This window comes from Lycium ferocissimum, chromosome 1, assembly GCF_029784015.1.
Source record: "Lycium ferocissimum isolate CSIRO_LF1 chromosome 1, AGI_CSIRO_Lferr_CH_V1, whole genome shotgun sequence".
Classification (NCBI taxonomy): domain Eukaryota; kingdom Viridiplantae; phylum Streptophyta; class Magnoliopsida; order Solanales; family Solanaceae; genus Lycium; species Lycium ferocissimum.
Window position 1 is genome coordinate 58193325 of NC_081342.1, and position 22681 is coordinate 58216005.

Sequence of the window (22681 nt, forward strand, 5' to 3'; positions counted from 1 at the left end):
AACTTTAAGAGCTTTTTTCTCAACTTCATAGTTTTGTACTGGTAGATGGAAGTCGAAATTCATTCTTGGAACTCACTAAGTAAGATCACTTTACAATTATATCAAGATTCCAAGATACAGGCAAGATCAAGCAAACTATTTTCAAGGCATTAGCATGAGCTCCCCAGCTTTAAAAGGTCATGCATAACTCCATAACACTAGTGGGTAATATTCAGCTATAGCTTTAGTAGAAACTCATTCTTGGGACAACACAAGATAAACATGTTTTAAATGTTTTCAAAACTATAGCATTGGAAAGAATCAATAGCAACCGACCTTAGCTCAGTTGGTAGAGCGGAGGACTGTAGTTGTGGAACCTATCAGATATCCTTAGGTCGCTGGTTCAAATCCGGCAGGTCGGATTTTAATTCTTCTGCCATCTTGTTACTCCTTTTTTTTATAATTTCTAATCTGGAGAGAAGGGTTTTCATATAATTTACCATCACTCTGACAAGTGGTGCATGAAAAGAATTTAGTACCATTTTCTTTGGGAATAGAAGCTTATAAAAATATATTCTTGTCTCAGTAGTGTGAGATTCCCTGCAATCTCCAATTTCTTAATCCAGACAGACGCTTAAAATTTCAGTGAGAAACCACAGACCCACAACAACTAGTTTCTTTATCTATGCTCTAAACAAGAAGCACCCAACTCTCACAACTGTCTTGAAATACCAATCGTTTATCAAATTTCAAGAATGTATACTACATACAACATTTGAAAAAGCGAGAGTGGGGACAGGATGGTGAGAGGGGAATGAAAGAGCTTATATAGACAAACAGACAGCAAGAACTTTAAATCGATACTTAGGCGTGAAAATGCAGAAAGAATGCCTGCTTGTAAAAATATGGAGAAGGAGTGCCTACAGAAAAAGTAGATGCAAAAGGAACAACATGAGAGCAAATATCTAGGAGGCAATGCACATAGATTATGACAATTTTTGCTTCTTCAGAGCCAGAACTGGTCGAAGAAATAATATTAACTTCCAGCCAAAAGGTATATAAGTCAACAAACATCTTAGAAACAACTTTAAAAGTTCCTTCCTCAACTTCATATATATCTATATATATATGGAAGTCGAAATTCATCCTTGGAACTCAATAAGTAAGGCCACATTATAATGTTATTAAGATTCCAATTTACAGGCAAGATCAAACAACAAACAGACTATTTTCTAGGCATTAGCATGGGCTGCCCCAGTAATTCTCCATTTCCTTTTCAGGCATCTTAAACCAACTATTCATGATTTTCATATAGCAATATAAGGAAGACAACCACGATCCAACCTTCACAAATATCTTCTAATACATATTGATCAAGCTCTTGAGACTGCATTGTCTGTGCATTTGAAACAAGACAGGAAAAAAAAAGAGTTTGTAGCAAAGAGATAGATAGACAACAGATCTTGAACTACAAGCGTTAGGTTAATGAAATGCAGAAGGTATACAGAAAAAGTAATGGTGCGAAAGGACATCATGAGATATACAGAAAAAGTAATGGTGCAAAAGAATATACAAGTATGATTACCAGAGTCCAGAACCACTTGAAATAACTAATAACATTCTTCAGGCCAAAATCCAGAAACTCCCGAGCATATAAAACTAATCCAAAAGTTTATCCCTCAACTTCATATTTGTGAAATGGTGGATGGAGAACATACATTCTTGGGAATCAATAAGATCGATCACCTTATAATATTATCAATAAAGCAGGGCTCATACAACCGACCTTAGCACAGTTGGTAAAGCGGAGGACTGTAGTGGGGTGTAAACCTTTCAAATATCCTTTGGTCGCTGGTTCGAATCCGGCAGGTCGGATAATTTGGGTCATTGATGTGCTCATTCAGAGATTCTTACTCTTCCACCTGATGATATAAGTTTGATAGTGATCTTGGTGTTGTTGGTGGACTGGATGGACCATTGAAAAGACTGAGGAGGATTTCCTCTCTATCAACAATATAATCTACGAACTTACAAGATCCTCGACCAAATTCCTGGTAGAGCAACAGGTGCATACAGCCACAGTCAGGTGACTATATCTTCTATTGTATTGTCCTAGATTTGCAGCCAGTATAATCATAGAACTTATTCTTGTGTTTACTAAATATAGGGCATCAAAGGATTATGCATTACAATTGCATCTGGTATCGAAGCTCTGAGGAGGTCCATCCAGTCCACCAACAACACCAAGATCACTATCAAAACTTACATCATGAGGATGAGTAAGAATCTCAGAATGAGCAAATCAATGACCCAAATTCGTAGGTGGGTTATCGGGCATTCGGCTACTATCATGACTAAATTGGTTTGGTTCTGAAGAAGCATTTCAAAGGCCCTAAAGGAAGGTAAATTTGATGATTCAGATGGCTCTGACTTTGAATTGAAACTACTCCCAGAAGCTGAAAAAGTGAATATTTTTCCTGATCGAGGCAATAAAACCCCCTACATGGTTTGAGTATGCCTCAAGTTGACAGAAACCCGAAACTGGAAAGTGATGAAGGCAAGCTCTCAAGTTCAAAATAACAACTCAAAAGACAAAACTTGCTTTTTCTCAACATATCTGAAACATGGATATCCAAATAACAACTCACAAGCCTCATGTTCACTTGAAACATCCCATTTTCCATGTATTTTTCCTCAAGTCAAACACCAGAACACCCAAGAACCAACTTTTCCACTGCCTCAGGGAATTGAACAGCCATACTATACCCAACAAAACTAGTCATACTATACCCAACAAAACCTTTCTTAACACCAGAACACCCAAGAACCAACTTCTCCATAACTCAACCCCATAACTACCTTTCTTAACCCCATAAGCAGAGCCGGATCAGAATTTGAAGTTTATGGATTCCGAACGATCTCAAATTAAACAAAATAATTTCTTTAGATATGACAAGGGGAATTGAACCCTCGTCTATCTAGAAGGCAAGCTAAGCTTAAGCAGGTTCCATTACTCCCGCTGAACCAATACTTTGTTACTGAGTTCCCAGCAGATATTTTTTATATATTTAATAGATTTCTCAATATAAATACAAGGTTCACGCAAAAGTTATTGGTTCGGGGGAACCCGCACCAACCCATACCCGTTAGCCTAGATCTGCCCCTGCCCATAAGCCTCCATTGTCCTCATAACACACTGGCCTGAACAGATTCAGTTCTTTCAGGCCTAGTACTGTAAGATTCACCAAAAAACAAGAAGTCAGGGACATAAAGGTTGAATCTTGATGATAAGGGTGTGGTGAATTCGTTCCACTGCATCATTTCAAATTGGCATAGGCGAGATTTGAAATCATGATTTTGAAGTTGAAGTTGAAGTTGAAATTTTGTGCAGATTTTATAAAGAAACACCAATTTTAAATCAAAACCTAAATTGGCGTCCCAAATGTATGGCCAAACGCTTCAATGATTGATGTTTTGGGTGGGTCCCAATAGGTTGAAAATAAACATAGAGGTTCTTTTGGTTTTCCATCGAGCGTTGGACCTGACTAATCTGGATTTTGTACTAGGGTTTGAATGCGAGATTTTTGGTTAAGGTGGAGGTCCTGAAGGATCTTATCTATTCCAACATAACCCTTATTGATATAACATAGATTTAATTAGCTTTCTTTGCTATATTTGCTTAACTTCTTATATATTTATTTAACACTATTTAATAATACTTAATGTTACTTAACACTACTTATAATGCAATTAACAACAGTGCTACTCTTCGTTGTCTTCTTCTTATGGTGTGTTTTGTATGAAGTAAAATGTTTTCCCTTTTTCTTTTATCCTTTAATTGAAAAAAAAAAAAAAAACTACAAGGCTCGACTCAACTAAATAGGCACTGGCCATAAATTTCAAATATTTTTCACTTTATTTGGAATATATTTGTTTACCCTAAAAAAGGTACAGTTGAATTTGTTTAATGATTTACAGGATACGTAAATTGATTTGTTATCAATGATTAAATAGCAAATGACAAGTAATTATAAGACAAAAATGTAATAAGATAAGTCTAGGCCGTACGAGCTCGGAGGAATTCCTTTAGTGATGATAACTCTGGATGAACACTCAACCTTAAAGAACACTATGAATTCGATACAATAATTGGACAAAAGAAATATAATTTGCTTGTAAGTATAGATGTGAACTGTTAAGGATGTCTTACGATAGAATGAGAACCTTTGTTTATACTAGAGTTATGGGGTGCATGATCCACAAATCACGCCTCTTAATTACCAATATTAATGTTACAATAAAAAGTAATCTGAAAAGGGCCAAGAATACCCTGAACCTAGGGGAAATGGTTCACAAATATCCTTCATCCACCTATTGGTCCAAAAATACTCCTAACCTATTTTTTTGGCTCAAGAATACCCTTCAAACTAACACCCTAATTTGATGGTATTTTTTCAATTTTAAAATGCCACATGGCTTGTTATGATTGGCCACATATATTATTTACTTGAAAATTAAACCTCACTCATTTAATCTAACCCATTTATTTAACTTAAACCCACTTCAAATTGAAAAAAGTCCTTTAGACAAAAATGAAACTACTGAGTCAAACCTAATCAATATAGAACTAATACAAGAAGATTTTGAAGTTGATATAGCCATAGAAAGAGCAAAAGAAATCCATAAAAAAGACAAAAATAAAAAATTTAAATGTAAAGAATGTAAAGTAGGAAATTTGACATTAGAAGAAGCAATAAACCATTTTAAAATATGTGAATTTAGAACCGATAATTGGGGATATAGAGTAGAAAGTACGTCCCAAAAGAAATTAGACGAATTTGATAAAATATTAGAAGACATACAAGAAAGTGAAGAAGAAATAGAATGAGATTCAATAATAAGTCAAAAAGAATTAATGGAATCTAGTGCGTCTAGTTCTAGCCTATCCCAAAGAACAATGCGGGAACAATACACAAGTGACACCAGATAGAAATGTACCAAGAAGAAGAGTTTTCAGAACAGTAGGAGAACTCATAGAAAATATAAAACCATCAGGAAAAAGAATGCCCATAGAAGAGCCTATTACCCTCCAAGAAGGAGGTAATAAAGGTAAAATACTAAATATAGCGGCTCGATCCACAAGGTGGAATTCGGTAATAGACCTTTGGAAAGGACTAGTAGTAGTAGCGAGATCATATAAAAACCTACAATGACACGGATGCGAAACACAACGATGTATAAATATCTAGAGACATTTTTAGGAGAATCAACAAAAGCATTATGGGAAGCATGCAAAGAAAATTTCCTAATGGAATTCCAACTCTTAGTATCCATGGGAGCAAATTCATAAAATTTTACTAACAAGATACATACTTTAATTACAGGAGAAGACCCAAATAGTGGATTATTAGTATTGCAAAGAAATGCTTTAATAAAATTAGAACAATTAAGTATAAGTAGTTGGTTTCATATTAAAAAAAATTGAATGATTATTTTTATTATTGTACTATTAGTGGAAATGCTTTTGATCAAGAGTTAGGTAAATAATTATTTAATAAATTACCAGGAGCCTTAGGAAGAGAAATAGAAGACAGATGGAATAAGAGAGACGGAGTAATACAAAACCCTAGTCTAAAATGGTCAATAGGACATAGAATACAACATATAATGGATATACTACAAGAAAAATGTACTCATATACAAATACAAAAACAATTAAAACAAAATGAAATGAATTTTTGTAAAAGTGTGGGATACACTACTCAGAGTTATGACAAAGATAATAATAGAAAGAAAAATCATAAAAAGTATAGAACTCAATATAACAGAAATTATCCTCAATATAATAGAAAGAAATATTATCTTAGAAAGTCAGCAGCCAGAAAACCTTATTTAGATAGAAATAGACATGTAAGAAAATATAGGACCGAGAGAAATTATAAAAATAGACTAGAATGTTTTACTTGTGGAAGTATAGAACACTAGCAAATACACGTCCAAAAAGAATAAATAATAAGACAAGAAATTCACAGTTAATTGAAGATTTTCAAGAAACTTTGATAAATGTAGACGAATACATGTCTGATACTGAAAGTAAATATTCCATAGTAAGTGTAGACATCGAAGAAAAAATTAAAGCAGACTCATCAGACTTAGAAGCAGAAGAACTAATTAATGAAATAGGATTAGAAAAATTAGATTTAGAATAAATTCAAGCTGGTAATTTAGCAAATATTTCTGAAGACTACAATCATGAATTCGAAAGAAATAAAGGATTAGATAGTAATGCATGTTTATTTTGTAAATGGTACCTAGTAGAGAAAAAAAGAAGCTAAATGTAAGAATTGTTATATAGAAGGTACATATAATGTGTATAGAAAAAGAATTAGAAACAAAAATAAACAAAGAAGAAAAACATAAGAAAATAGAAGATCCTACTAACAACCTAAGGATAATCACATTAGAAACAAGAATAAATGAATTAAAGACTAGACTATATAAATTAGAAAAAGGAAAACAAAGAAAGGAGGATAGTGAAGATGAAGAAATAAGTCTATCTAGTAGAGAACCAATAATTAGACCATTAAAACAATACCAGAGGATTTTCAAGAAGAACTAATGAGTGTAAAAGACCATGAGGCATTGGTATGTAATGAGGATAAAAAATTAGGAACAATAAAGATACTTGCAAGAATTAAAATAGATGATTATGAAATAGAGACTTTAGCTTTAGTGGATTCAGGATGCACAAAGTGTATAATAAATAAAAGGTAGTTCCACCAAATCTAATAAAAATCCTAGAAAAAACAGTTGCAGCAATGCAAATGGATGGAACTCATAACATATATAGACACTATGTTAATAAAGCATACATTAGCTTTATAAATACGTGTTCAGAATTTTATAAACCTAGCTATAAAATGGATAAAATATGGGTAAGAGACTTGAATATAAATGTAGATTTTGTCATAGGATTAGACTTTATGTTCCATAATAATGGAAGTTGTATGATTACAAGAGATGGAGTAATCTTCTTAAAGAATATTACTCATACACCAGTACAAGCTCTTAGGATTGAAACTAGAATCCGACATAAGAAAATTCAGACAGCAAACCAAATAAACCTGCAGAAGAAAGAAGATAGTTGTTGTGAACTGTCAAAAAAATAATACATGTTGTAAAAGAAAGATAGAAACAAAGAATTTAATTCTAGAAGAAAAAGAAATACTAGAAGATGAAGATCTAATAGAAAAAAAATTATACTTTAATAGATATAGAAACAGAATTATATAATTTTAAAATAGGAATAGAAAGAATAAGAATAATAAAAAGTCAAAAGGATCTAGATAATATAATAAAAATACTAGATGAGATAGAAATTATAGGAGAAAAACCTCTAAAATATTGGGAAAATAATAAGACTGTATGTAGATTAGATATAATAAATCCTGAATATATAATTAAAACAGCTTCAATAGAAGCTACTAACCAAGACTTAGAAGACTTTAAAATCCAAATAAAAGAACTACTGAACCTAGGAGTAATAAGAAGATCCACCTCTAAACATAGATCTGCAGCCTCCATGGTAAGAAATCATAGTGAAATAATAAGAGGAAAAGCTAGAATGGTAATAAATTATAAAAGACTTAATTATAATACTAGAACTAATGAGTATAAATTACCAGATAAAACAGAATTAATAAATAGGATACAAGGTAAGAAAATATTTAGTAAATTTGATTGTAAATCAGGATACTGGCAGGTAAGAATGCATGAAGAAAGTATAGAATGGACTGCATTCACCTGTCCTGAAGGACATTTCAAATGGTTAGTAATGTCATTTAGATTGAAGACAGCTCCACCAATTTTTCAACGAAAAATGGATAGTATATTTGGAGAATACAAAAGGTTTGTATTAGTATATGTAGATGACATATTAGTATTTAGTAAAGATATTAAAGAACATCTAGGACATTTACAAACGGTATTTAGACTATTTGTAGAAAACGGAATAATAATTAGTAAGAAAAAGATGGAATTATGTACAAATTATATAAATTTCTTAGGAATAGTATTAGGGGATGGTAAAATAAAATTACAACCCCATATAGCTAAAAAAGCTTTAGAAATGCCAGACAAGTTAGATAATGTTAAAGAATTACAAAAATTTCTAGGAATAGTAAATTATGCTAGAAACTTTATAAAAGACTTAGAAAAAATAGCAGGACCATTGTATTCAAAAACAGGATCTAATGGTCAAAAATATTTTAATACTGAAGACATTAAACCAGTACAAAAAATTAAAGAAAAAATAAAAAATATTCTTGACCTAAATATGCGACTAGAAACAGACCATTTAATCATAGAAACATATGGTAGTTTCAAAGGATGGGGAGCAGTATTAAAAACAAGACCAAATAAATATAGTAATAAAAGTGAAGAAAAAATATGTGCTTATCAAAGTAGTAAGTACAAAGAAAAAGGTAACATGAGTAGTATAGAAGCGAAATTCTAGTCGTTTTAATATACGATTAAATAGTTTTAGACTATATATCTTAAACAAACCAGAAATGTTAGTTAGAACAGACTGTGAAGCCATAGTTAAATTCTATCAAAAGATAAATGATAAAAATAGTAGTAGAAGGAGATGGCTAAACTTTATAGATACCATTTCAGTTTATAACTTAAAATTTGAACATATAAAAGGAAAAGATAATAATCTAGCAGACCAATTAAGTAGATTAAAGATTACTATTAACTAATAACACGGTTTCTCATTTGACAGCATGAGACCAACAGGTTCACAGAAAGCATACAAGGGAAAAGGCATACAAGCGTCAACCCCAGACACTTAACGACAGACAAAGATTATGTAATCTTCATTTTAGACCCCAAGCTTTATTAGAAAATAATGCTTTAAGTAGAATACAATTCGGAACAAAACATAATTTAATATTTTTTTCACCATCAAATATGACCTTTAGACCACTACCAGAATGTATAATAGATCGACAACAAACATTCTTAGTAGACAATTTATGGATATCACACAATAAGAGGGATAATAAACATTTTGTAGCAACTCTAAATGCACTTTGCCAATATTTCACAGACAAAAATCAAGACAAAAAATTTAAATATTATGTGGTAATTCATGGCAAGACTAATGGTATTTTTCAAACTTGGATAGAAGTTATAGACTATATTAAAGATATATAAAAACATCTTTTCAAAGGATTTAATGATTTTACTGAGATATTAGACTATGCTAGAGGAATATTGGGTTCAAATTACTATATTTCTCCGGCCTTTGAGCAAAACCCAGACAAAATTCCCCAGTATACCATTCAAAAAGACACAGACAAAGTAATTTTTTGTGATCACTGTTCTTCTATGACCGAAGCCTTTAAAAGACTAAACCAGAAAAATGAGACATTGATCGAAGAAAAAATGAAGTTATTGGAGCAAGTAAAGATGTTAGAACACAGACTACAAGCAGTCAAGTTCGAGTTAGCACAATCTCAGAGTTTGCCATCTCAGACTAAAATGGATGAGATGGGTGTGCATTCCCCAATGAATGCAGTTAGATCCACTATATCGGATAAGGATACAGCTAGTCCAGTTCAAATGGTAATCAGTAAAGACTTATCAAATCCGTTGATGGCTGTCACTTTGCCAAAAAGTGAAGATGAGGGATGTTCATTTCTACAGGCAAGGCGAAGACTACCAAAGACACTAACACAAGGAGCTACATCTACAAAGAAAAGTATACTTGCCAAGAAGAAAAAGAATGAGAAAATAGAGAATATAGCTAAACAGACATTAGAAAGATTTTTTCAGACAAAAGAAGAATAAGATAAACATATAGTCCAAAATCCTAGTCCAGAATTATCTCCAAGTCTAGGGATGTCGCCAGTCCATAGTTCAGATCTTGAAGGAGACATGGTAAATTTTTAGAAAAGTGCATTTCAAGACTCGCAAGATCCAAATGATGTAGATTCTAGAATGAGTTTTGATTCCGTTGCACTACATAATTTAGACACGTGAAGAAATTAGTAAAAGAGGTAATAATGATAGCCAAAGACAAAAGAAGAAAAGAGGAGATTCGTTGAATTATGATAGCCAAAGACAAAAGAAGAAAAGAAAAGATTCATTGAAAAAGGAAGCAATGGCTAGAAAACAATATAGATAAAAGTAACCAAAGCAAGCTTTCATAAAGTAAGCTGCAGCAAAGGACAGATCAGCAAGAGGATAATAATATAAAGTTTCTTCTGAAAGTTTCACATGACGATAGGGCCCAAAGAGCAACCGGCTGAACTCAGAAAGATTCTTTAATATTTTGAAGTCCGGAGTTGGAGTCCGCCTGGCGCCTATAAATAAGACCATTTGTGGAGAAGAAAAGACATCATCAACTACTCTCATGAGCATAATCCACAAACTCCATATTCCCCTTCTCTTTCAAATGCCTGAAATCTTTTCCCTCACCAAAACTCTTGTAATATAATCTTCTATTGTAAAATAGTATTAGTTTTCAATAATTCTCCTAGTGTGAAGTAGTTTTTGGGGTTTCCCGAAAGGGAAACCTCCCTTCGTCGATAAATCATGTAAGTTTTATTACTAAGTTTTTCTATACTACTCTCCCTACTATGTAATTTATGTCAATGTTTATATAAATCTATGTTTTTATGAATCTGTTACTCTTAGTATATGGTTATTCCCTTAACTTCTTAATAGATTCGGAGGATTAACCTGTAAATTCCTGGGTGATAAAGAGGTCGTTTTAATGTCCAAAAAATGATAAAGGACGATGTTGGCCATGGCCGGGGTGTGGTTAAAGAAGAAGGTTATTAAGAACAAAGGTTAAGAGAAAGAGATGAACAGTGTAACAAGATTCATGATAGGACAGAGTCGTATTTATAAAACAAATATATATATATATATATATATATATATATATATATATATATATATATATATATTAAGGGGAGATAAACGAAACTTAGTAATATAACCACATGATAAGAAGACATTAAGGAGTGAGGAAGTACCAAGTAGGATTGTTTAAAAAAATTGATACAAGTAAAAAACAACAACTACTATCACCTTTAAACTTTCTAAAAATTTTATACCAAATTCTAATATCCTTATTCCCCCATATCTCTTTGCTATCAAAATTTTAATATCCTTATACCCCCCCCCCCCCCCCCCCCCCCCCCCCCCCATCTCTTTGGTATATATATATATATATATATATATATATATATATATATATATATATATATATCTTGCAAGCATTGATGTACTCAAAGTTACTATAAGAAGAGCGCTAGAGTTCTCCCAAGAAGGAAATCACCTAATGGAAGTTCGAAACTTACTCTTCTCGAGAGACTAAAACGAGAGAGAATGCAGATATCAACTAATACCAGGACTAGCTCCGTAGGGGAACATCATTTTCGATGAACTATTTATCAGAACAGCTAATACTTGAAATTCAATTTCAAAAACTTCTTTTTATCATCATGCACTAACATAAAAGGTTATATACAACAGCTCAAACAATTTGGAACAAAAACTTGTCCAAGGGATTAATTAGTTCAACATCACCCACCTGATTTTAAATAGGCACCAAATGCAAGTTCTTAATGCTTGGCAGCAGCAATACTGGTCTTTTTATTAAGCTTGCATAACATCAAAATGGCCACAATATATCATAACCAAAACTCGAGAAAATGAAGATAAACCATGCAACATTGATGATCAATAATTTGAGCATTGGATGTCGTTGGCAAGGAGAATGAAATGTGGGTTTAAAAAAAGAGTCAGATTAAACGAGTCAGTGGGTTTGGGTTTTAAAGTGGGTGGGTTTAATTTTTAAATTAAATAATATGTGACCAATCAAAACAAGCCACGTGGCATTTTAAAATTGAAAAAATGTCATCAAATTAGGGTGTTAGTTTGAGGGATATTATTGAGCCAAAAAAATAGGTTTTGTTATTTTTGGACCAATAGGTGGATGGAGGGTATTTGTGAGCCATTTCCCATAGGTTAAGGATATTTTTAGAGCTTTTCCAAAAATTAATTTAGAGGTGATAAAGGATAATAAAGGCTGGAAGAATCTTGGGGGTCTTCTGTAACGGCTACATCTTGAATTGCTTCTTAGCTGGCCACAAGTTTGTATTCGGTGACTGATACCCGGACAAGCTCCCTCGGAGTTAGACAAGTGCTACCGGTATGTCTTTGGTTCTGGACTTTCTTTACGGTGATCCTCTTCCTCTGTACACGCTAAGGGAAAGTATACGGTGTCAACATGGTTGAGTCACCACTGGCTGGTCATCCTTGCCACGTGTCGCTTTCTAACTCACTCAACTCTTGAGACTTGTTTTTACCGTATACAATATGGAGTTAGAGTTGAAGATGCAGTTGTGTTTAATTATACCTTTTTGCAAAGAATATTTGAAAATAATGTTCGTGTTTGAATGTCACGCCCCAAAACCACCCTGGCGCATAGGCATCCAATGTTATGAACAATACTAGATGCACATTATAAAATCAATAAACGTCTATTCTCTTTCAATAGTCTCTTAATATTTATTAAAGCAAACATTTATGGCTAACTGAAAGCATACTCATACTTATTAAAATCAACGGAAGTCTAATATGAATAATCAATTATAAGACGTGGAAAACGCCTCAATAAGTCATATGAGACTTCAACAATATACCCACAACACAACGTCTAACTATAGAGCTTGTAAGAAATATAAACAGAGTCTAACACATCGGGACGCATCCCGAAATCTAAGACAATAAAACTAGATAGATAGGGTGTCCCACGAACAAGGGTATGGGCTCACCAATAAGTCTGGAAACTAGAAGTTCTCCTGCTCCGTATGTGTATCACGAACTTGATGTTCTCCTGCTCCATATGTGTATCACGAACTTGCTCTTATTCGTTGCCTAACATACCATAAACAACAATAATGGTATGCCTAAGTACTAGGTACTCAGTGAGCGTCTTCGGACAATAGTTAATTGCAAAATATATAAGTAATAAGTGTAAATGAAAACAGTATTGAGAAACAATTCAAAACAAATGATAACATCTCATGAATATCCAGTATAAGTCGATGATGATGAATTAATTACTTTGAATCCTTAAATCATTCTCGTTACCTTAAGTTCTTGCAAAACAGTTCGAAGTCCAAAGATAGAGTAAGTCAGTAACCTTAGTAAAATCACTAGTAAAAGCCAATAACAGAGGATTATATCAATTTCACCTTATTGTACCATTTATCATGTTAAGTCTTCTCACTCATGAACTCCAGATCATCAACAAGCCACTCACAGGCTACCAAAGTATAACACATGCCAATAGAGGCTCAAATCAATATAACGAAGGGACGACCATTTAAGTTTCCTAAACTGCATAGAAGCACCACTTCGAGCTATCAACCCACGATGGCTACCTTTCCTCCCGAATAGATAGGCAAAGACCACACCGGGGCTACAAACCCTCGATGGCCATTGTTCCTCCCAAATGGCTAGGCATGAACCACACCGGGGCTATCGACCCACGATGACCACTCTTCCTCACGAATGGCTAGGCAAAACCCACTAGGATCCATAGTGACTACCCTTTCTCCCACGTAGCTAGGCCACACACAAACAATAAAGATCATGACATATTAGCCGGATCACAAGTCATGGCTTGGAAGCCGAATCTCAAATCATGGCATGGAAGCCGAATCACAAGTCATAGCATGATAGCAAGACTGTTCATTATGAATTATGTTCATCATCTCGTTAATAGGGTAGGTCAAGTCATTAATCGGTTTAGAAACCATGTTCAATCATTAATAAACTTTCAACTCACCAAAACCCGTTCATAGGGAAAAACACATTAAATACCCTAGCTTTAGAAACCAAGTTGAATCATCCCATAATAGAGGAAAATCGTATTTAAATATTATCACTTTAGAAATCAATTTGATCATCCCATAGTAGGGGCAAAACAGTTCGAAGATCATCTCTTTTAAAAATCAAGTTAAGTAATCCCTTATAAGGGGGTAAAGGATGCTCAAAGTTTAGAGCTTTATAATTTAATTTCAATCTTACCTTGATAGGGAAATCGCGGATACATATATATAATATAATACACATAAGTTTTAATGCGGGTTTTTCCCTCACACACACAAACCTTGCAAAGAAACCATTTTTAAATGTTGAAAAGTATGTTTGAAAAGAGACATACCTCGATTCCAGCTATTACGATACCGAAGGGGTTTTTCGAGGTTCAAAAATCACTCTAAAATGATTAATAACAATAAAGTTCAAAACTTTAACCAAATTCTAAGAGTTCCACCCTTTTCGAAAGACTAGGGCTTTTTGTGCCAAAAGCTTGTTCTTGAATCCCCCATGAATCACCTATGGATACTTATTGTTTCTAATACCCTACACTAGTCTAACCCTCTAAACAACATCAGTAAGGATCAAAGATCATACCTTTAAGAAGTTTCCCAAAGTCTCCTTCAATTTCTCTTTCTTCGATTTTCAAGAATCTATGGTTTTGAATGATGGACTAGTGTTAATTTGATGTTACATTGATGTAGTAATGATGGGAATTGATCAAGAACTTAACTTAGATGTTTTGGGGAAGCCTCATAGTTGTTTATCTCAAAAACTCATCCAAAATGTAGTGGGGAAAGGTTTTGATGAAGTTGGGCTTTTATAAAATTCGGAAAAAATCGTATCAGGCACAAAATGGCTTGGCGCGGTGCGGCATGTGGGGCATCCTGGCCTGCCCCCGCTAGGCATATTTTACTGAGCCTGCTGATTTTTCCATTTCCCTGGAAATTTGTCTTGGCACGGGGCGTCGCGGCCCGCGTCGCACTAGGTCAATTTTTCACTAAGTCGGCACTGTTCAGTAAATTAGGCATAACTCTTAGCACAAATCTTTGTTTGAGCTCGGTCATATATGGTTGGAAAGGTATTTTAAAGATCTACAAATTTCATGTTTTAAGTGTTCTCAAATTTCCAACGAATTTTCATGTAAACAGGCTGGAATTTAGACCTACTGTAAATTTAATCGATTCTATTGAATCTTATGCACCTCACTCTTCGTCTTGACATTAAAACAACTACTTCCACTCAAACTTATTCCGATAGGACATCATATGGATAAAATGTCACATTAACACTCATTTAACACATTCACACCTAACCCGAATTTACGGAGTGTTACATTGAATGTACTTTTCAAATTTAAAATACAATTTCAAAAGTAAAAGGTGAGTTGGAAAACATACAACTTTAAGTTGAATTTGAAATTTTCATGACCAATCACTGATAGTCAAATTAAATGAAAAGTCATTCCAAAAAAAAGTGAATAATTTTTGTTCCGGAAAAAAGTGAAATAATTTTTATTCTGAAGAAAGTGAATAATTTTTATTTCAGAAGAAAGTGAATAATTTTTATTCCAAAAAAAGGTGTATAATTTTAATTCCAGAAAAAAGTAAACCTTCCAACTTTCTTATTGCCCGTTTAGTCATGCATAGTTTTCACTTTTTTCCTTAATATTATTCCCGAAAATTGTTTGGGCATAGAATTGTTAGAATTTTTTGAAATTCAACTTGAAGTTGAATTCCGGAATCTTTTGGAATTCAAAAAACTCCAAAAAGTTATTTTTACAATTTCACTTCAAATCACTCACAAAAATTCAAAACACAACTCCAACTTCCAAATATCATTTTCAACTCAAATACTATAGTATTATAATTTTTGTTTTCAACTTTCATAATTTTATGTCCAAACGCCCACTTATTCAATCTTTGTAATTGCCACATTAATTAAACGGATGAATTGATTAAATGACCCTCTACAAAATATAATGTCCATGTATACAGAGGATAATATTACTACTTATAATAAGGGGGAATCTAAAGATTTTGTAGTCACTTAGGTAGATTCTAACTAATGGTTACTAACCAAAATGCTTCTCTTCCAAATTCAACCTTTTAGTTGTCCTTTATTGCTTATATACTTGAAAGAGTGGTGTGGAATGTACTATAACTTCTTTTATACGCCTCATTTTTCTCCCACTATATTGCAACACCTCGTACCTTTAAACTAAACCACGTTCATGATTTGGGACTTAGAAAACCAGACGAGAAGTGTAGGAATTAAATTCGTTTCAGTTCAGTGAAACATCACTTTTTATGATCAATTATATGGACCGTATAATTGAATACGGGACGCCCTACCCTTCGTGAGAATTTATACGGACCGTACTTTGGTCCGTATCGAAGCATGAAAAATCTTAAGTAACTGGAATTTGCCAATTTATTAAATGCTTAGATAATGACCGTACTTGGTGGTTGTATAAAGAAATACGGACCATATCTCGGTCCGTAATTATTGTTTGGGAAATTACAGTTCCTGGAATTTTCAAACATGTTAAATACGGTCAGTTTATACAGACTGTATAATTCTCCGACTCAGTTAAGTATAAATACGGGACTTCAGTCTTTTATTCTATTTTTCATACTCTCAAGCCCTAGCACGAAGGTTCTCTCTTCCCACCACTAAAACACACCAAGGTAAGCCTATTCCAATCATTCCAAGTGAATTCTAACATGTGTCCATGATTGCTAAATAAGAATTCATTGTTCCTAACCTAGGGTTTTCAAGAAAATCCATTTAAGGAATTCAAGATTTAAGGCTTTGGGATTCTTCTTCAAGGTTCGGACCTTTACTACGAGTTTGGAGTATTACCAGGTATGTAGGGTTTCTATCTACGTGTGGAAACATCTTTGTTCTTCCCCACACCACGTTCCTCCATGATTATACAAGAGTTCACCAAAACTAGGGTTTTAGCCATGTTCATGATAACCCTAAGTTCATGTACCATGATATACCATGTTTGTATGATTACTTCGTTATTGTGTTCTTAATATTCCCTTTTGGTTATTGAGAATCTGTCCGTAATCCATGAAAACCCGTACTTTGCATTCCATGGGTTCGTACATGCAAGATATGAACTATTATGCTTATTTTCATGAAAATCTTACATGTCTCCATGTTTTCGGACAAGTTATATTATATATTATCTTCATGTTGTAATATAAGCAAGAATTATGTTTAGAAGTAAGTAATATAATTTATGGGCTACTAAGCCAACTATATCTATGTTCATGTTTTGGGAGTTGCATAGATTACTGAGAAGTCTCAGATAGCCTAAAACTACGTATGCCAGCGTAGGATAAGGATCGTTCCACCCAGTTAGAATGATACCTTCATGTTTACCTATTGTGGTTATTGGATCCTTTCATGTTCATGTCTTGTACCCCGGTAAGGTACAAGATGGCTTAGCTGGTCGGGCAGAGATCAGACGCCACGTTCTTGCGTGGTGGTTACATGTCGGTTATACTAATGCTCTCCCACAGATGTCTTTACAGACTTAAAATATTTTACTCATGTTATACATACATATTCATGTCAGATGATATTCATGTTCATGTTTAGTTTACAGTTTAAGATTTAGTTCTATTATTTCATGTGCCATGCTTTACTTTATTCAATTGCTTTACATACCAAAGACAATTCAAGTGTACTGACATCCCCTTTATTTGTCTGGGGGCCTGCATTTTACGATGTAGATTTACAGGACGACGGATCAGCTGGTTAGGACTCTACGCATTTCAGCTATTGGTGAGCCCCATCTCGTTCGGGGTATTATCTTATTTATGTTATTTTAGTTATGCAGTAAAGGTATGTCGGGGGCCTTGTCCCGGTAAACAGTTTAGCAGTCAGACTCATGTCAGAGGTTTCATAGACTAGTCAGTCATGTTATGCCAGATATTCAGAGTCGTATAGCCATCTTTGGCTCAGTATTTATGACAATCTGCATTCACATTTTAATCAAGTATTTTATTTACTATTACGACATCTCATGTTTATTCAGGCCCATCATGTTTATGCCCCATGTTGATTCACGGCCATGTGGTTCGCTCGGTCACATGCAGTAAGGCACCGAGTGCCGTGTTACGCCCAGGCCATAGTTCGGGATGTGACAAAGCTTGGTATCAGAGCCTAGGTTCAAGTGTCTTAGGGAGTCACTTTTATATGTGTACGAGCCCCACACATGTAAACAGTTGACCATTAAGACATATAGGATTGTCTCACTTCTTTCATACTCTAGTTCGTGCAGTTAGAGCTATGCTTTCGGGAATCTTTCTAACTCGTGCGTATTATGTATTTCAGACAATGCCTGCGAAAAGGAAGCACTCCAAGAGGACCACAACTATTAGCCAGAGGGCTACCGCCAACGTTACTCCAGAGGTGGAGCCTCAAACTCAGAGGGTTGCAATAGATACTGTACCCCCAGCTACAGAAAGGCCTGCGGAGGCCTATCCCACCGCTACTCCGCAGCCCAATGCTGCTGACATGGATGTTAGGGGAGCCATTCAGCTGCTCACCCAAATTATTGCTAATCAGGCACAACGTCAGGAAATGGCTCCTAGCGCAGGTGTTAGTGGAGGGTCGAACAGCTCTAGGACCAAGGAATTTCTTAACATGAAGCCTCCGGGTTCACGGGTCTATTAAGGAGAAAGATCCCGAACTTCATCGATGGGCTTCAAAAAGTCTTTCGTGTTATGCATGCTACGGAGACAGAGGCAGCAGAGTTGGGATCTTATCAGTTATAGGATGTTGCTCATATTTGGTATGAGATGTAGGAACAGTCCCACGGAAAGGATACATCTCCAGCAACTTGGGATGAGTTTATTGATGCTTTCGTTGATCTCTTCCAGCCGATTGAGGTTAGAGAGGCAAAGGCCTACGAATTTGAGAGACTCAGGCAGAACAGTATGAGTGTGAACGAATATTATCTCAAGTTTGTTTCCTTGTCTAAGTTTGCTCAGTATATGCTTCCTGACATGAGGGCCATAGTTAGGAGATTTGTGTTGGGCCTTACACCCGACTTGTATGGTGATGCCAATATTGCTGCTCAGAATGACAAAATGACTATCACCAAGATGGTTGCCTTTGTTCAGGGTCTTGAGGACCAAATGAAAAAGAAAGAGGCTCTGCAGAAAGAGAAGGACCGTGAATTTATTAAGAGAGTTAAGTCTGCAGGTAACTTCAGTCATGGGGGAGGTAGAGGCAGAAAATTTTTCAAGAACAAATCATCAGGACCCGCTCCATCTACAGCCAGTGCCCCAGCTCCAAAGTCCAAGAATGATCAGAAGAGGTAGAATTTCAGGCCAACTTACTTTTACTCTCAGGCTAGTGTGGGTCAGCAGACTTATGATAATCCGGTTTGAGGAAAGTGTGGTAAGAGGCACCCAAGGGAGTGTCGTATGGGCATGGATGTATGCTATGGGTATGGCCAGCAGGGCCATTTTCAGAGAGACTGTCCATCAGCAAGACAAGGTACCAGAGGTATGGTGGCTCACTCCACAAATTCAGCAACTCCTCGTAATTCTCAAGCCCAGTCAGGGCATGGTGCAACTAAGTCTAGCAATGCGGGCGGAGGTCGAAACCGCTTGTATGCTTTAACTGGTTGTCAGGATACAAAGGCATGTGCAGACGTTATCACCGGTACACTAACTATTTTCACTCTCGACGTTTATGCCCTTATTGACCCAGGATCCACCTTATCTTATATAACCCCATTTATTGCTTAGAAATTTGGGATAGAACCAGAAAAGTTGCATGAACCCTTTGAAGTGTCCACTCCAGTTAGAGAATCAGTTATAGCTAGACATATTTATAGGGGTTGCCTAGTTTTAGTCTATCACTGTAGAACCATAGCTATTTAGCATAATTAGAAAGGGTAGACTTTGATATAATCATGGGTATGGATTGGCTATCTTCATGTTATGCTACAGTGGGTTGTAGAACCAAAATAGTAAGATTTGAATTTCCTAACGAACCAGTCATAGAATGGAAAGGTAATTCAGTAGTACCCAGGGGTAGATTTATTTCCTATCTTAAAGCCAGAAAGATGATTTCCAAGGGGTATATCTATCACTTAGTTCGAGTCAGGGATTCAAATACCCAAACCCTAACTCTCCAATCCGTACCAGTTGTTAATGAGTTTCCAAAAGATCTTCCGGGAGTTCCTCCCCACAGGGAGATAGACTTTGGAATTGATCTTCTTTCCGACACTCAGCTAATATCTATTCCGCCATACAGGATGGCTCCTGCAGAGTTAAAAACCCAGTTGAAAGATCTTCTTGACAAGGGATTTATTGGCCTAGTGTCTCCCCTTAGGGTGCGCCAGTCTTGTTTGTCCGAAAGAAAGATGGTTCCTTACGTATGTGCATTGATTACCGTCAGTTGAACAAGGTCACCATTAAGAACAAATACCCTCTTCCCAGAATAGATGATTTGTTTGACCAACTTCAGGGTGCCCAGTGCTATTCCAAAATTAACCTCAGATCAGGATACCATCAGTTAAAGGTTAAGGAAGTTAATATTCCGAAGACCGCTTTCAGAACCCGTTATGGTCATTTCGAATTTCTTGTCATCTCATTTGCATTGATAAACGCACCGTCTGCTTTCATGGATCTTATGAACAGGGTCTTCAAGCCTTATCTTGATTTATTCGTCATTGTCTTCATTGATAATATTTTGGTGTATTCCCGTAGTGAGGCTGAACACGAAGAACATCTCAGAATAGTGTTGCAGACACTTCAGGATCGTGAGCTTTATGGTAAATTCTCAAAGTGTGAATTTTGACTCAAGTCAGTGGCATTTCTAGGTCATGTAATTTCAGGTGAAGGTGTGAAGGTTGACTCTTAGAAAATTAATGCCGTAAAGAATTGGCCCAGACCCACCTCAGTTTTTGACATAATAAGTTTCTTGGGTCTGACAGGCTATTATAGACGTTTTGTGGAGGGATTTTTCTCTATTCCTGCTCCGTTGACTAAGTTGACTCATAAAAAGGTTAAGTTTCAGTGGTCAGATGAATGTGAGCAAAGCTTTGAAGAGTTGAAGAAGAGGTTGACTTCTGCTCCAGTTCTGACCCAGAGGGAACCGAAGGGTTCATTGTCTATCGTGATGCTTCGAGAATTGATCTCGGATGTGTCTTAATGCAGCATGGTAAGGTTGTAGCTTATGCATCTCGTCAGCTTAAGACTCATGAAAATAATTATCCGATTCATGACTTAGAGTTGGCAGCCATGTTTTTTGCACTTAAGAAATGGCGTCATTATTTGTATTGGGTGCATGTTGATATTTTCACCAATCATAAAATCCTGCAATATATTTTTAAGCAAAGAGAGTTGAATCTTAGGCAAAGAAGATGGCTCAAATTGCTTAAGGACTACGATGTAAATATCCTCTATCATCCGGAGAAGGCGAATGTTGTAGTCGATGCTCTTAGTCAATGTTCCATGGGAAGTTTAGCTCACGTTGAGGCAGATAAAAGAACTCTGACTAAGGAAGTTCGCCGTTTATCCAATCTAGGAGTTCGACTCTTGAACTCCGAAGATGGTGGTGTTGTTGTTCAGAACAGAACTCATTCCTCCTTAGTGGTAGAAGTTAAAGAAAAGCAGTTTAGTGATCCCTACTTATTACAACTAAAAGAGGGGTTTCACAAGCATAAGACAACGGCTTTCTAATAGGGGGCAGGTGATGGTCCCTTGAGGTACCGAGGCAGATTATGTGTTCCAAATGTAGATGGGCTCAGAGAGCGAATCATGTCAAAATCTCACAACTCCAGGTATTCCATTCATCCAGGTTCGACTAAGATGTATCATGATCTTAAGAAATTTTATTGGTGGAATGATATGAAAAAGGGTGTAGCAGATTTTGTGGCTAAGTGTCCGAATTGACAGCAAGTGAAAGCCGAACACCAAAGGCCTGGTGGGTTAGCTCAGAATATTAACATTCCCGTTTGGAAATGGGAGATGATAAATATGGACTTCATAATAGGTCTACCTCGTTCATCCCGTAGACATGACTCTATTTGGGTGATTGTTGTCTGGCTTACTAAGTCAGCACACTTTTTGCCAGTCAAGACCACAGATTCAGCAGAAGATTATGCCAAGTTGTACATCCATGAGATTGTCAGATTGCATGGGAATCCTTTGTCTATTATTTCAGATCATGGTGCTCAGTTCACAGTGAACTTCTGGAAATCCTTTCAGAAGGGATTGGGTACCAAGGTAAATCTCAACACAGTTTTTCATCCGCAGATAGATGGCCAAGCAGAGCGCACTATTCAGACTCTTGAGGACATGTTGAGAGCATGTGTCCTAGATTTCAAAGGTAATTGGGATGACCATTTGCCCCTCATTTAATTTGCTTATAATAACAGTTATCATGCTAGTATCAAGATGGCACCGTTTGAAGCTTTGTTTGGGCGAAGGTATAGATCACATGTTGGTTGGTTCGAAGTTGGTGAAGCTGAATTGCTAGGACCGGATTTGGTCTATCAGGCTATGGAGAAAGTCAAGTTAATTAAGGAGCGTTTGAAAATGACTCAGAGTCACCAGAAGTCCTATACAGATGTGAGGAGAAGGGACTTAGAGTTTCAGTTTGATGATTGGGTGTTCTTAAAGGTTTCACCTATGAAAGGTTTGATGAGATTCGGCAAGAAATGAAAGCTCAGCCCCAAATATATTGGACCTTATAGAATCCTGCGAAGGGTTGGTCAAGTAGCTTATGAGCTTGAGTTGCCACAAGAGTTGGCTGTTGT

The 22681-nt window shown here is 35.6% G+C and overlaps 2 non-coding genes across 2 annotated transcripts; both read left to right on the top strand.

Annotated features, from left to right (window-relative positions):
- The first annotated feature begins 310 nt into the window (after window positions 1-310).
- On the top strand, window positions 311-401 carry TRNAY-GUA (transfer RNA tyrosine (anticodon GUA)). Its single transcript is given in 2 exon segments — window positions 311-347; window positions 366-401. It is a non-coding gene; the product is annotated as a tRNA-Tyr (tRNA).
- Window positions 402-1760: 1359 nt separating this feature from the next.
- TRNAY-GUA (transfer RNA tyrosine (anticodon GUA)) lies at window positions 1761-1854 on the top strand. Its single transcript has 2 exons — window positions 1761-1797; window positions 1819-1854. It is a non-coding gene; the product is annotated as a tRNA-Tyr (tRNA).
- The last annotated feature ends 20827 nt before the right edge of the window (window positions 1855-22681 follow it).